General features: G+C 51.3%; 1 protein-coding gene across 6 annotated transcripts in view; it reads right to left on the bottom strand.

Annotated features, from left to right (window-relative positions):
- The window catches only part of CUX1 (cut like homeobox 1), a 300,846-nt gene that overhangs the window by 110,222 nt on the left and 173,747 nt on the right, over nucleotides 1-16,877 (bottom strand). The window lies entirely within an intron of this gene.

Raw genomic sequence — 16,877 nt, 5'->3', positions numbered from 1 at the left:
CAGACGCAGGGTCCGTTAGTCTACGATCAAGTCAAAGCAGCCACCGGCAGAGGCAGCTTTGTGTGCCGTTCTTCGACTTCGACTGCTCTGCACCACTATGCACCAGAGCAACCTTACAAAAGGAGGCCGAGAAAACTGTTTTCACAGTTGTGTGTGTTTTAAAAATAATGTGAGGATGTTCATGGTTCTTAGGAGAACTCCTGGGCCATAAAAATAAAGAATGCAGCGAATAAATGGCACGAGACCAAGTTCACTGCTGTATGTGTTGCATCTGAAATGTTGGGCAGCTGCAGAGGTACAGTGGCACCTCAGCTCACAAATGTCTCAGTTCACAACCAAATCGGGTCGCGAACAAAAATTTCGTAAAAATTTTGACTCAGGTTTTGGACTCCGCACTGGGTGGCGACCGCGATCGCGGCCATCTCCTCCCACCCCCCGAGGGGGGAGATGGCCACGATCATGGTTGCGCTCATGCAGGGAAGACAGACGCGGTTGGGATGAGGGTGGGGAGGTGGCCCCGATCGTACCTGTCTTTCCTGCATGAGCGCACCCGCGATCTCGGCCATCTCCCCACCCAGCACGATCGCGCCCGTCCTCCCCCCAAGCACACCCACGATCGCGCCCATCTATGGCCGGGATCGTGTTTGTTCAGGGATGACAGGCGTGATTGCGATCATGCTGGGGGGGGGGGGGATGGCCACAATCTTTGTTGTTCTTTGTCACTTTGCTTCAAATTCTTCTGATAAAAAAAAAGTTACCGAACGGATTAACCCTATTTACATTGAACCTTATGGGGAAATTTAACTTGGCACACAACCAGTTGGGTCACGACCACCAGAGTCCTGGAATGGATTAAGCTCGTGAGCCGAGGTCCCACTGTACAATGTGAGACAACGGCTAATACAGTTAATAATTTGAAGATGGTAGTCACATCATGGACTTCAAAGGCCTCTGCAAAGCAGTGGCCAACACTCCATCTATTAGTGAGAACTGAGGGCTCTGCTGGGCCAGACACACCTTACAGAGGTATTTAGTTATTATTTATTTAGAAAATGTCTATGCCGCCCCATTCGCCGAAGCCTCGGGGCGGCTCACAAAACATTAAAATATAATACATTAATAATACATTAGACCCATGAAGTTTATTACTTTATTCTCATGTCATTTATTTCATGGACAAAGGGACCGTGCAAACTGGGAGTCACAACTGCTCGCAAAACCTTTACCAGCAAAAGGGATCCAGAAGCCAGAGGAGACCCTCAAGCGCCAAACAATTGTACCAGGCATAGCAGCGATGCTTTGCACCTGAGCCCGCCTTTGAAAGTATCCAAAACTCTGCAGAGAACGGTTACCAACAGGGTTGCTATTTCTTTAAAAGTGTTTTTAAGCAAACGTTTCCTCCAAAATCCATCAAAATGGACAACTCCAGTCAGTATAAAGTAACAATAAAATTAAAAAAAATACAATAATTAAAAAAACCCATAAAGGTAAAGGTAATCACCGTTAATTTATGTAATAATTTCTATTCTGTCTTTCTGCCAAGGCCATTTAAACTGGGTTTAAATTAAAGGATTAATATAGCAAAGCAGGCAAATGTTGCCAGCTCCCCTTGCCCTCCCCAAACAAACAGCAGCAGGAGATTTCCTCTGGCTGAATGAAGGTCCCTTCCAGAGCTGATGGCTCAGCCCCCTGACCTGAGCCCCCCACAGCCTCCGCCTCGCCTCCAGGCACAGAGATCTTCTCCCAATGCCTTCCTGAAAAGGAGGGCTAGTATGGGCCATTGATAAAGAGGCACAGAAGGCTTCCCTTGCGAGGGAATCCCAAAGCCTGGACAGCCTCCCCCAGTTCTAGCCACGCACATTTTGCCTGAGCCGAACAATCCCGAGATGCTTGCTGGGTCCATTTTGCACGATGGCGTTTGACCCATAAAGCTCCACGTGACCTGAGATTGAGACACCCGATGGAACTCCCTTCATGGAAAGCTGCCCCATTTGGATAGATCTGGGTGGGCAACTGATGGCCCTAGCGCCAAACGTCCCTCACCACTGGCATGTCGGCTAGGGCTGCAGGCGACCGAAGGCCACGCGTCGCCTGCTGTCGGCTGCAATGCACACGACACGCTCCCGCGGCTCCTGCCACACAGAACCCACCGCTGTTTCAGAGCTGTGCGCCACTGCACCCGCCCACCCACGCTGGGTTCGGAAGCTGCAAAAGCAGCACCAGTGGGACCAATTCTGCAAAACCAGCCGGGCGGCACCCATGGGGTAGCTAACCGATTGCTGCGGCTTATTAAACAGCCTTGTGATTGTGGAAACTGGTCCATGGTTTGTTGACGGCTTGTGAACTCCAGGTTGTTTGTAATTAATGAAAAGCAGAGCTGGACTGTAGCAATCCATCAACCCACACCCAGTTCGTGCTTTGGGTTGTCCTTGTGTCTGAATCAGGTCTGAATCAGGCTTTGGATGCACAAGATGGAGAGGATGGAATACACATTGTTAATCGACTAAAACAACTGAACAAAGAAGATCTTTTCAGAAGGAATAAAAAGGAGAGGACTGATCGTGTTCAATTCATGTGGAGCAAAATCTTTGACTGGGGTTTCCCTGTGAAATGAAGGCACTCAGCATTGTCCCAACGCATGGCTACAGCGCTCCAACTGAAACTTTTGCCAGTGGGAAAGGAACTGGAGAGGGTCACTGAGAAAGGAGGCCATGCCACACTGCCCAAGACCCCCTCCTCCCTCACACACGCCTCAACGCGGTCCTCAGCCGTGTGCGAGCAGCCCCACACCGGAGCCTGGATCCGTGCTGTGCGGAGGAGGCACCTGGTGCTGCGGATTCCACACGCCGCACTTCCATGAAAACGGGGGGCCTTCACTAGTCAGCTCCACGCAGCCCCTGGTACCAGGGCCGGCGGCTCGCCCCCCCCCCCCCCCCCGGCTAGGCCTCCCCTTTTGGCCGGGCCACACATTTGGACAAAACTTGTGCTGGTATGGAGGTGACACTGTAATGTACCTCTGGTTTCTGTTACTTGCGTATGTGTTGGGAGTTAAAATGGTTTTGTTTATTTATTTATTTGAAAAATTTGTATGCCGTCCATTACTGTCATCTCTGGACGGCTTACAACATTATTTCAGAATAAAATAAATTAACTATTCCACGCTGAGCATCATTTAAAATCTAAATAAGTCATATCACAATTAAAATTATGTGTTAAAATATTGGTCGGATAAAAAGGTCATGACCTGGTGCCGAAAAACATACAATGATGGCGCCAGGCAGACCTCTCTGGGGAGGGCACCCCCTGCAATGGGCCACAGGACTCCCTCCCTCTGGATTTAAACTCTTTCTGCAGCCATGTGAGTGCCAGCACCACCAAGGTGCCCAGGGCTTTTGCTGGTCAGTTCCTCGCTCCAAAGAGGGGTCACATGCCACCCGAGAAGCAGACTTGCAGTCCAACACTTCTGGAGAACACCAGACTGGGAAGGCTGCTATCCATGCAGAGGCGATGCTGGCCGTCCAATCTTGGCAGTGGGTTCCCCAACCAACAGGAGCCCCAGGCAAAGCAGTGCCATCTGTACCAGGCCTAACACCTACTGTGGGGCCAGGCGACTCTCCCCCTTCTGCTGGTATGCAAGCTCTCCTGCGTCGTATCTCGGTGCACCTCGTAAAGTGATGCAGGCTCTTTAGAAGCTTCAAAGAAAACCTCTCAGTTTAGGCAAGCTGAACACCCACTGAGGTTAAGTGTTTCAGCCATAAATTTAAAACAAGAAACACCCCCCCCCCACTGAGGTTAAGTGTTTCAGCCATAAATTTAAAACAAGAAACACCCCCCCCCCCACAAAAATCTTTCAAGTAAGAGTAATGAATTAAATTGCTGTACTGGTCTGTCCTCCGGCAGGCTTGAACAGAATTTCAGAGGATGTTCAAAAGGGCTCATTCTTTTCATTTCAAGCACTGAAACGCTGCATCAGGAGCTGGTACTTGGCAGCCTGAAATCAGTCATTTTGCAAAATCTCCGAGAGCCGTGTTTGCCGCCTGCAAGAGTTTGTTATAAAACCGATCCTGGCTTATCCTTTTCCACACTGGCCCTCAACAGTGCATGAACAGAGAACAGCAGCTAGCCGTCCTCAGGCCAAGCCAAGCCCATTTCAAGGAAGAACAGGGATTTCAACAGAGAGACTGCATTTGTCCTCAACCGTGGACGTGAACAGAACCAGAACTGTGGGGATTCCCACTCGGAAGCTCCAGACTCTTCCAAACGTGAGGCTGAGAAAACGACCGTCTGCTGCCTTTTCAAAGCTGCAAGCATTTGTGATGCATTAATTCTGAACTGAGACGTTTCTGCTATTCCCATCAAACTCGTCTCCGGCTTAGGGCAATGCTAGGAACGAGCCCCCCAAAACGCGATCCTTCACAGCCCTCTTGTCAACTCAAGGTTGTGACTTGCCTCATGGAGCTGATCCATCGCATATTTTGCCTTCCTTTTCTTCTGCCTGCGACGTTCCCTGACATGCAGTTATATTGTAAAAAAAATGGGTGAACTTATATTACCAAAAAGATGAAGTCAATCAGGTGCCCTGGTTATTTAAGAAATAAGTCCCAATTAGCTGTTGATGACCTTTGTCAGAACTCTTTGTTCAGCATTTTGACACAAAGTACCTGTCTCCGATTAGAGATTGTTACAGGAGACTGAAAGAGATGTAATGAGCGTCAAAACACAGAGTTAAATTTCTCCAATGAAGATCAGTGACAAGTAAGGGAATTATTCATTTAAGAACAACTGCCTCTTACTGCGGTGGCGCCCCACCTCTGGAATGCGCTCCCCAGAGAAGACCACCTGGCGCCATCGTTATCTGTTTTCTGGCGCCAGGCCAAGACCTTTTTATTTAAATGATATTTTAATTGTTAATTGTTGTTTTTATTTATTGGTTTTAAACTATTGCTGAGATGCTCTGAATTTTTAATGTTATTCTATGTTGTTCATCTTCTTTGTAAGCCGCCCCGAGGCTTTCTGCGATGGGGGCGGCATAAAAATGCTATAAATAAATAAAAATAATAAATACTGGCCTTTTCTGTGGTATTCTTTCATTTTTTCTATTCTACTGAAATATGTCCCGTTGTCATTGTTGACATTTCCCCAAATGTTAAAATATCCTAATTTTGTGGGTACAATTTTTCCTTTCATATTCAGAGTGCAACACTTTAACTGGAAGTCTCCCAGGGCTTTTCTTCCAGGTCGGAGGTTAAGGCTCAAGACTTTTGCCTTAACCTCGGTGCAGCTCTATTTTCTATATTGCATAGCTCAATGATATCACTAAGCGGGGTATGCAAGTCTGTGGGGTTATGAACTACTGGGGAATATAAGGAGAAATAAGATGGGCATAAGAGTACATTAGCTAAGAAAAAAGAGGACGAGTAAAGAGAGCCCGAGGTTCTCTTCATGCATGAACAGAGCAGAAATGTTTTGATCGGCTGCTGCATCGTGACAGTCACAGAAACATGTGGAATTACTTTATGCAACTCATCATAAACATCAAAAAATCAGCAAGAAATTCAGTTTGGTTTTTTCCCTTGATTTACATCCTGCCTTTTTCCTACAAAGGGCTCAAGGCAGCTTCCATCATTCTCCTCCTCCATCTTATCCCCACAGCAACAACCCTGTGAGGTAGGTCGGGCTGAGGGTCTGTGACTGGCCCAGAGTCACCCAGTGGGCTCCATGGCTGAGCGGGGACTCGAACCCGGATCCTCTGAGTCCCAGTCCCACGCTCTTCACCACGACACCACGCTGGCTCTCTGACTGGTTTTTGTCATCCCAAACATCAACATTTGGGTCCATAGGAGCATGCTGAAAATCATCTTGAGTCCTTTCCTTTGAGACTGATTTGTATAGATCCAACCTTGGAATAGGCAGCCAAATGAAAATCATAAACATTCAGTCCACGCGTGCTTATGCGTTCACGTGTGCGCTTGCAAACACATCCAAACTGTGATGGCACCAATAATGTTCTCGGAACTGCAGCGTCTCTGAGATCTACAGGAGCAGGGTAACATGAAAATCCATGCAGAGCATGTCCCACAATGAAATCCAACGCAAACACACTTCCATTTTCTTACGCTCGCCAGGAAATTTGCGAGGGATGGAGACTAGGAGGAGGAGGAGGAGGAATGCCTTTATGCTGGCTTGCAGTTCCTATCTCATGAGGTGAGCATCAAATGTCCTCATTAAACTGGCTCCCCATCCCCAAACGCTGTAATTTATTGCTGCGCGATAACGAGTTTACCAACGTGCAGCTGCCAAGCCTGCTGAAAATCCACTATCTCGAACCTTTCCTGGGCCGTGGTTCATTTCCAGGACTGAACTCAGCAAAGGTGTTCTTGTCATCTTCTGCCAACACACACTTTGAGCAGAGCGGAGATGGATCCAGTCCAGCATTCCACTCTCTGGCAGGGTAAGCCTCCCAGATGCGGCTCTGATTTCTGGCACGGGCTCCCTACCTCCTTTTCCAGAGGTAGGCCGGCTCCGATCATGGAGGTTCCACTAAATCTCACGGCAAATCACCATGGAAGGGCACATCCTGCACAAATGTATTCGCTGCCACAGGATGTGGTGACAGCCACTGGCATAGAGGACCTCAAAGGGCAATTATTTGGTTATGCAGAGAAGGACGGACGTCATAGGATCGTAGAGTTGGAAGGGGCCAGCCCCCTGCTCAGTGCAAGACTCCAAGTCAAGCCATCCCTCTGAGCTGGCGGTCCAGCTGCATCCTGAATGCCTTCAGCCCACACCTGCCCAGGTCTTGGGTTCCATTGCTGCACTGCTCTAAGTTGACTGATGGAGCCACGGAAGAGACCGAGCTGTCAAAACTTAGCACATCACCCCCTTGCCAGTCTGGCCCACGGCCCCTGCTGTGCCTTCAAGGGAAAAGGCTATGTGGGGAAGAACCAAAAGCTCTCGGCTGGAATGGGCTGTGCGCTACTAGTTGGACGGGGTAACATTTAGGTAAGGAAAAAAGAAGAGTTTTCCTTCTCTCCATTCCCATTTTGTTCCCTTTACTATGTTGAATGACTGCTAATATGAAGCCACAAGGGCTTGTAAAAATGCACTACTAAAACTTTTATTACTAGGTTTTGCAAATAAAAAGCTACCTGCCGTGGATCTGGGGGAGCTGAACAATTTGCTTAAATAAAAGGAGGAAGTTGTATCCAGGGAGCTTTAGTTATGGGAGGTATAGAAACTAACAAAACAACAACAGCACAGTCTCCCCGGGCCAGTCATAGTAAAAGGCATAGAGAAGTCAAAAGCTCTTTGCCACGCCGGATTCATCGTTTCAGGACCAGAGAGACAGACCCAACGCCCAATAATGCATCCTTGGGTACTATTCTCTAGGTGTGAGCTCCACAAACAACCCCTGCCCCACACAGCCGAGCATCACGCTTCCACAACAATGGGGAAATTCAGAAGCAGGGTTCTTACACTAGAGCATTCCATGGCGCACAAACACCCACTCAGGAATTAGGGCCGGCGTGCCAGCCGGCCGACCACCTATTATTTGCCTGCATTCAAATACTGTCAAATATTTCATGAAGTCATGCTGCTTGAAGAATTGGCCTATTTATCACACAAGTTGCTAAAACAAACACAAACACAGTGGCTGTTACTTTATTCCTGGGTTTATTCCTTTTTTAAATTGGAACTGTAGGACAACCCTAAGGAAACACCTGAGGATCATAAATCACTCACATTTGCTCAAACTTTATGAAAGGCTGTTGAAAATTATAATAATTCATCCATTATAATTTGGATAGAAGTTATGTTCCTTCTAACAGCTAATTTTGTTCTCATTCGCATTATGGATCCAACATGGTTAAAACAGGTTTTCCTTGATCTGATAAAAACGCATGGAAAAGAAAGAGTCAACTTATCAACTGACCACATCTTGCTATTATTCCAAATTATTACCATTTTTACATTCAGCCATTGTGAAAAGATCTAAAGAAGCTATACTGATCTCTAAGGAGAACAACCTACGAACCATATGAGCATCTTTGGAAGACAATTGCAGTGTACTCCAAAATACACTTCCTTCCAAACTGTAAGGCCAAAGACAGATCTCTTAGCAGAGGGGTTTCTGGTATCCTTCTGCTTTTTCTTGTTTCACCCCTTCACTCCTTCCTTCCTGAGCATGGAAGGGACGGAGGCAACTGTTAAATGGGGCCGATATTTGAACTGCAACCGGCATTAAGAACATTAAGAAGCACTTTGCTGAGCGGATCAAAGGCCCACCTTGCCTAATGTTTAGCTGCTACAAGTGGACAACCAGATGCCTCCAGGAAACCCGAAACAGGACACGGGAGTGGCGACATGGTCCCACTTGATCTGGCTGTTGGACTTTCTTGGGGAAGCTTCAATAAACTTGAAATAATCAAAAGGCCGAAAACTATGACCCTGCTCCAGACAATCTAGGCAACCTTCAAGGTGGTGGCTTTTGAACCAGGTAAACATTTATAGAAAGATTCACTGCTCAGCACCTTAATTAGTACTACAGATGTTAGTCATGAACTATTTCCTAGCCTGTGACCTTAACCAGGAGAAACCCCCGCTCCATTCTGCGCGCTGTGTGATTCAGGGGAATCGGAGCCTTTGAATATTTTTCCTTCCCAGAAATAATATTAACACCAAATGAATGGACATTGTCCAACTTGTAAACCTTTATCCACTCTTCACTGTTGCAATGGAGAAACCAGGTCAGTCTGTCAGATCCAGGCTGCTCTGGGGCTTCACCTGCTGGCCAGGTGGGATCAGTCCCAGGCCCAGCAGGGAGCCCTGGGGGAGAGCTACAGCAGGGCAAGCTCTACCCTCCAGAACTGGCCTCACTGGTGCTGGTCCTCTCGTTCCATCTGTCTCCTGCCTTGCTGTCCCGCCTCAACCACGAGTCTCCTTGCTGACCGCAACGTGGTTCAGCTCCTGCATCTTGCCTGGCCCATGTCATCTTACCTTGCTATGTGTCCAGCTCATGTTGTACCAAAACATTTCCCATTCTAAAAGCTTTCTTGATGCATGGACAGGTTTTTAAAAAGAATTTTTAATTTTTAAAATAGCCAAGTTCATGAAATTTATAAACTGGATGTATCATTGTGGTCATTTTGCTTTCCTTTCTAAAGAGTGCTGTTTGATGTGCAGAGCATCATCTGCATATTGGCTTATTTGTTAAACAACAATCAGTATCTTCCTATGTGCAAAATTATTTTATAGCACAGACTACAGCAGGGATGGCCAGCTGGCCACCCAGAAGTCAAATGCATCCCTCTTGATGACTCTGCTACACTTTAAGCAGGGTTCCTCCCGAGCAAGATGTTTGCCCTGATTTTCACTGGTGAGGGCAAGGTAACTGTTAGGATGTTAAGAGACAGAGGCTCACATTATACAGTCATGTCTCCTGGGCTGTGGTACGCAACACCGTGCTCCACAACAGCCAAACCCTTCCTGTCAGGTGGAAATGTCGCTTTTATGGAGCCAGGTCTCCCCCAGGAGGGTGCGTCTGTGTAGCGGAAGATGCTTCCAGCCCTTGGCCGGAGCTGGATGGCACCAGAGAATACAGCAGCTGCTGGAGGGGTTGGCTTTCGACCAGAAGGTAAGAACATACGGTAAGAGACAGGTGAATCACTATATGGGGACTGTGATGCTCAGGCAGGCCAGCTAAGCATCTTGCATGAACTGAGCCTGCTGGGAAGCTCAGGGCCAGAATCCTCTGCAACGGACAGAGGTTCTTCAGCTACAAAATGCATCTGGACACTGCAGCTGTACAGCTTTACCGGCTGAATCCCGAGTCCAGCTGACTACCCCCCCCCGCAAAATGCAAGCCAGGAGACACAACAATGAAGCAAAGCTGATTCACATCCAGCTTCCCCACCTTGCATTAAGAAAGTTTTCTCTTGAAACTCCAGTTGCAATAAAGCAAGATCCAAATGCAATGGCCTTCATTCTGACACAGGGTGAGCTGTGGGCGGGGGGGGGGGCAGGGGCAGGATTCCCATCTGCCTGGCCTCGGGGATATTATCTCCTGGTGCAATAAAGCACACGGCACGCGGACAGCACCTTTGGTGCAGGCAATGCTCCAGCATGCGACGCAGAGAGCAATCAAAGCGGCCTTCATGGCTCATTCACCTCTGGGCAGGGGGAGGCAGGAAGGAAGAAGAGCCGACGCATCCATTGCTACGCCACACCTTGTGGCTTGCAGAATGAAACTGTGTGTGGCATAAATATTGGGCCATTTTTGACGTGCCAAAAAAATAAACACATCCGATTATTTATTTCCCTGCCTCACAGGCTGCTTGTGCAGAAGTATTAAGCCAAGTAAGAGGACTCGGGCTTGCCCAGGAAGGCCATGGCATATGCCAGCTTAAGATGCATTAACATCAAGGATGGGAGAGAGATCCAAACCTTGTTTGGTGACGCTGACTAAAATTCATCAATGGCATCCAAAGTGCTCGCGATTTCCCTTTGGATGAAAAAACAGTCTCCTGTTGCCAGAACTGAATGCAGCAGCTACCCACGGGGTGCCGATGTTTCCACAAGCAGCTAAGGAAACTGGAGCAAACTCTGCTGGCATTTAGGAGGGCCCTGGGACCTAGGGCTCATATGATAACATATATTCCTTCTTTTCCTCTTTATTCCTTGACTATATCTTTTTCTTACGCCGAGATCCCTTTGGTCATGGCCTTTTGCTTGTACGCACGATGCTACCTGCATTCTCACTCTGTTTCCTGGAGTAAATTTTCCCCAAGGGAGGGTATCGTTTCCATTTCTGTACTGCCCCACAGCCGAAGTTCTGTGGGAGGCGTACTGTGATCCACAGAAAGGAGCACTGCTGCTAACCGCATTCCCTGCTGAATCGGGATCTGCAGCTGGTACATGATCGCAGCTCCGCAAACGGCTTCCCTTGATTCCACTGCAGGGTGCAGGAGTGTGGATTCTACAGCCACAGGGACAGGTGGACCACGCAGGGTCTTTCCCGTCGAAGCAGCGCCCTCCCTTTCACCCGCTGGGACACGGAGCGAGCAGGCAATGACCCGCATGATCGTGGCACCTGGGGCTGCAGGATCTGCGGCTGCACCGGCGCTCCGTGGAAGAGAACCGCAACCTGAAGCTATGTGGGGCAGGCCCGATGGCGAACCCCCGAGCCCTAGCCACCCAAATGGCTGTGCCGACATCATGACAGAGAGTGGATGGGAGGCGCTGGCTCTTGTGGCTTGCTCCTCCCATAATCGCGGCTCCACTAAGTCTGCTCCAGCCCCTGGCAAAAATGTTGCCTGTTTTTATGATTTGCTATCAACTGGTGGAAATACCGTGCATTGTTCTGGGAATAAGCAGAGACCCTTCATGCAAAATTAAGAAGCTGCTGATCTAGTGCCTGTTAACTGAGGAATGAGTCGCACTTCGGGAAGCCCTCCTCAAGTCTTTCTCTTATCAAGGGGTGACCGACAGCGTGCCTGGCTCTGCTGCGCCAAGGAGGAACGCCACCCTCCTGCTCGAAGAACAAAGCGAGGATGCGCTTCCTCGCTAACGCCTGCAGAAACCAGTGGCGCGTACAACTTGCATGAGCGGTGAGCGCGCCGGCAGCAAGCAGCAGGGCTGCACCTGGCAAAGCCTCCCAGCAAGAGGTTCTAAAAATATTCTGCTTTTGGACAGCACATTTTGGCAACCAGCACTGGACGGGGTACGAGGTACGGCATCGCCACCTGTCCGCAGGTGGATTTCCCACAGCTCCCATCCTACCACCTAGTCCATGGCAAATGTCTCGTCCATGAGGGCAGCAACAAAGGCATGCTGCGCGAGGGCTGGCCAAGTCTCAGAAACCAGCACGCCCGTGGCTCTGCCCAAAATGCGGAGTGAGCCGCTGGGTGGGCACGGAGCCGCACAAAGTCTACCTGCGCATGGCTGCCCACAGAGGTCCATCAGAGGCTCGGGTACATGGACCTTTATCTACTGCTGAAAGCGGACGTCAAGGACAGGCCTTGCTGGGCTGCAAAGCATCCGATGCGCACCCCCAAATTACAGCTTCATGTTAAAAATCCAGCCAAGGAGAGCCCCCACTGAGCGCTCCGAGCAGCGCTTGTTTGCAGCTGCGAGGAATAAGGATCTTCTCGTGTTGCTCCGACGGCAGGTTTGGGCTCCAGGGCCGTATGAGGTCTCCCCGCATTCGTCTCCAGAACTTTGCAGGCAGCATTTTAAATGGTGCGCTACGTGCTCCAAAGTAATCAGGCCAAACTGTGATGCTGGCATACGAAGGCACAGCTGCCTGGGAACACGGTTCGAGCACTAAAAGGAGTGGTCCCCCCCCCCCGCCCCCTGCATAGAGTGCAATCCTGTTCTAGAGATGAGATGAGCGCCCACTGAGCTGGCAGCACAGGGAGAGCGTTCACATCGCAGGCACGTGCCCCCTCTGCTTTCACTGTGGCCGGAGACTCTGCGACTGGAGCGGCAGTGCTGCACTGGCAGAAGAATTACGATGCCACGGCGGGGTGGGTTTCCCTCCACGCAAACCTCCTTGTATGGGTCTCAGTCGCAAGCTGGCCAGTTGAGCCATCTCTCTTGCTGGCTGTGACGCGTTATGCAAACACTGGAGCTGGGGGCAGACAATCCGGCCCCTCGCTTGTGTACACATCCTCTCGCCCTGCTCTGGCCGCACCGCTGTTCACATTTGCCTTCTTACCTCAAGAATTCCCCACCTCCCTCCCGCTTCCTTCTTCGGACGGCATCCTCCTTGCCCTAGAAACTGCCATTAACCCAGTGGAAAAATACATGAAAATGAAAAATGCATGGAACATGTCAGACAGTGCATGGAGTGGAGTGGGGTGGGGGGTACATGCAGAGACAGAGAGACTTTGGGCGACAAAATGGCTCAGCAGGGACTGACCGAATTCACCCCACGCTCCCACTCCGGTCAAACTACAGTACTGCCCCCTCTGTGCCTCAGTTAGATTTTATAAAGCCTTGAGAGATCTGACCAGAGAGCTGCTGGTCCCATTTGCTCCAGCCCTTGAGAGAAATAGAGCCCAGTAAGAGGTGGATCAAAGACGTTGATCTGAAATGAAGTCTGGAAGGAGAGGATTTCTGCTCGCAGGGCTGCTGGGAAGGAACTGGTAGTCTTGCTGCCCCTCCGGGTCAGGAAGCAGGGCTAAGGCCATGGCTCCCAGCCTTCCGGGGGTGCTGACGAGGACCAGGCATGGGTTGCTTCCTTGCGGGCCGGGCAACAGAGGACGAGTCCCCGGCAGAACCTCCATCTCCCTCGCCACAAAGCAGTTTGACTGGGGAAAAACCTACCAAATACCCCATCAGCTCCTTCAGGAAGGAAGCCAAAGACACGTCAGCCTACGGGAGGCTTTGGCTCCCTCCTGAGACAAGGTTCGCCTGTCGCTACAGCAGGTGAGTGATCCAGCCCGCAGGACCCGCCAGAAGCTACCGAAGTTTCTTCTTACCTTGTTCTGAATGCCATGGGGAGTGGTCTGCTTCCCTTGTAGACCCCTAAGGGCCGCCGAACAGGACCCTGAGCTCCAGAAAATCCCTTTACGGGGAAAGTCCCCAGCCCCAGCCTGTCTGGAGGGCCAAGGTGCTTCTGGAGGAGCTTCCCCTTCCAGACAAACCTTCTGGCATGTGAGAGCCTTCTGCCTGCAGGCTCCCTCCTCTCTGCTCCCCTGATGCCAGGGGAAATGGGGCAACTTTTTGGCCCTGCTGCAAGACCCTGTCCATGATTTAAAAAGTGCAAATGTACTGCTGAGGTATCGCTTTAAAGTCGAGTTGTGTGTGTGATTCAGAAGGGCTGGAGGCAAACGTTTTAATTCCTGCTTGAGGATAAATCCGTTGCTGAGTGCCATTAACACCTCTGCCTGTTTGGTACCTAGAGTGACTCTGCGAAGCTGACATCTCCCGCTATCACATTTTAAATACGCAAGACTCCTTTCCCCATTATGGCTGGTATCTCTACAGCTGTACGTTCTCCTTCCCTCTCAGTGCTGTTGTTAACACATTAGCCAGTGGGAGAAGAGGCGTCCCCGTGATTCTTGCCGGAGAACGCCAGCCTTCGTCAGCGACGCCGGTGAAGAGACATGGCGGAACCCAGGCAGCAGCCGGAGCCCCGAGTGCCGGAAGCAGCACGCGACGCGCAGCAAGGTTGAGGGGAAGGCAGGTGGGCGCTGCGCCCTGTGCCCGAGTTCCCAAATCAGAGGCACGGATGACTGCCTGGAGATAAAATCTGACCTTCCAGACCTTTTGTCCACTGTGATTATTCAGCAGGGAAAGGAATTTGGCACAGGCGAAAAACCGTGGGGCGGGGGAGGCGGCAGGCACCTCGCTCTCCTCAGGGAGCTACGGCCAGCGTGCGTGGTGCTGCTGGCGGCCATGAAGGCGTCGTAGCCACCCCACAAGGTGGCTGAGGCTGGGAGAGGGAGCGAGGCAGTGGGCCAGAGGATGCCCAACAAACTTGATGGTGGGTGGGTTCGACCTCGGAGCCCAGCCCAACACTGAAAGCCCTCAAGATTCAACACTGGAAGCCTCCTCAGGATGGGGCTCTCCACAGGCCGGGACTGTCGCTTTCATGATTCCCAGCCACCATTGCTCCTACGGGCTGGGGTTGACGGGAGCTGCAGGCTGACAAAGATGGAGGCCACCAGGTTTGCGGGGGTGGCTCTAAGCACTCTGCCGCACTAGCACACAGCATGTTCTGTTCCAATCCATCTTCTCTGCTGTGGAGGCATTGGCGATGAACCCTGGAATTTGGAACAGATTTTGTGGAAGAGCACAGTTTCGGGTTGGAACAGGGAGGCCACCAAAACCTGTTTCCTCTCATGATGGATTGCAACTCCGCACTGTAGCATCTGGAAGAAGTCCTTGTGTGGGTCACGGCGGTTGAATTGTGGGTCCCTGGGGTCCCACTCTACGCTCTCCCTGCAAGGCTTGCAGTGTGTTCTTGGACCTGGCTGAGATGAGACACCTTTTAACTGCGCCTTCTCATCCAGCGGAGGAAAAATCAATCCGGTTCCAACTATCAGAAGCTTGGAGAAGGCCGGTCGGGAGTAACCGTGAGCCGATCAGCACAAGAGACGCTTGGCGTGGAGGCTGCAGTGGGATGCCGAGTTGTGAACCAGAGATGGATGTGGCGAGGACGCTGATGAGTGAGGACATAAAGGCCAGCGGACCTGTTTTTGAACAGTGGTGGATGGAACAACAAGCGAATTTGTTTGTCTTTAAGCTGCAGCAAGACGCACTGTTTTCGCTGCCAGAGACTTATGCAGCCACCCCTCTGGAAATCGTTAAGGGTAGAGGTCTCCATGCTTCGTCAGACACTGGTGAATGAACAGCGAGGAAAGGGGAGGGAGGACCCGAGGGGCTGCTGCTCGGTCATCTACAAGGGGTTACCAGCTGATGAAATGTTCTGGGTAGTCAGAGGAAGCTTGCTGGGCTACTTGGGCACCGGTGTACGGGCAGTCCATGTGGTTCCAGGGAAAGGAGGGCAGAAAAAGAACAGCAGACACCCTGCGCTGCACGGGGAAAACCTCAGGAGTCAACCCCGAGCATCTTCAGCAGCTGGGATCTTGGGCAGCCAAGGTGGGAAAGAGCCGTTGCCCATCAGAGGTGGCCACCTGGCGCTAGGAAGACTGAGCCAACTTCGGGCCTCCAGGTGAGTTGAACTGCCATGCCTGGCAGCCCCCAACTAGCTCACCACGGGGGTCCTGAAAGTCACAGTCCAACGCATTTGGTGGGCACTAGGATGGTGAGACCCGAGGCGCTGGACCAAAATGGGCATCAGGATAAGGCGGGTGCACGCTGCACACGAGCCCCGTGATTCCTTCAGAAGAAGGGGAAGCAAAACAGAACGAACAGGCCCTTGTGAAGAGCCGGCCAGGGGGAAGGGCTTGGCTCATGAGGCACTGCAGTGATACAAACCGGAAGCGGACCTTCGCCGCATCTGCACCCAGAGGCATCAGCAGAGACGCTGGTTTTGCACCAATGGAAATGATAATTGAAAAACAAAGTGGAACAAAAGCCTTTCCCCTTCTCAGCAGCTCGCTTTGCGGGGAAATTAGCTCCTCTGCGCTGGGCAGAGCAGGGGTTAACGCCAGCTGATTCGGCCGCCCTGGGCCAGGGCTTTGTTCATTGGAGCGTTAAATCGGAAAGCTCCAGAGAGGGCCGCGCGGCCGCGCTGCGAGGGCCGGGGCATAAAGTTCTGCATTAAAAATGCATGTCGCGGGCTCGCCGGGATCCGCGGCTCTGGCTGAAAGGAGCCCTGGCGGGAAAGCATCAGGCCCCTCGCCACCTCCCTGGCAATCGGAGACATTCCTCAACAAGCAGCTCCTCGGGAAAGGAATGAAAGGGCAAACAACCCGGGAAACAAATCAGAGGGCTCAATCACCTCCCTCCCTCCTCTCTTGGAAAGGAAACTTCCCCCTGTTTAAGGCCGGGTTGCAGGGATCTGCTGGTCGCTGGGCCGGCCGCCCGCTTGGGGCAGCATTCGGTGGGCTGCCCGGAAGTGGTGCGCTCCTGCCCAGGGGAAGCAGACCACCGGTGGGAGTCCTCCAGCGGAGCGATCCGTCTCCCTGTTACCTTTCTTTGCTCGCTCTCACTTTCGTTTGCAGGCAAGGGCGGGAATTTAAGCTGTGCGACCCCATCATCTGGCCAGGGCGGCATTAAGTAGGTGCAGACCTGCCGAGCCCAGCTGCACTTCTGCAGAGCTCGTCCACTCGGATGCACTTTTATGGGAGCCCACGCGGCCAGCCGCAGGCGGCTGCTAAAACTGGGTCTGGCGGACCCTGAGAAGAGAAAAGCCCTGCCACCTTATTGTAGCTGTGCGAATCAGGGGAACCACCTGCACAGAGGGG

Source organism: Varanus komodoensis, unplaced genomic scaffold (genome assembly GCF_004798865.1).
Source record: "Varanus komodoensis strain SLA01 unplaced genomic scaffold, ASM479886v1 scaffold20_1, whole genome shotgun sequence".
Taxonomy (NCBI): Eukaryota; Metazoa; Chordata; class Lepidosauria; order Squamata; family Varanidae; genus Varanus; species Varanus komodoensis.
The sequence above is the reverse complement of the archived record's forward strand: the minus strand, read 5'-3'. Positions and strand labels throughout refer to the sequence as shown.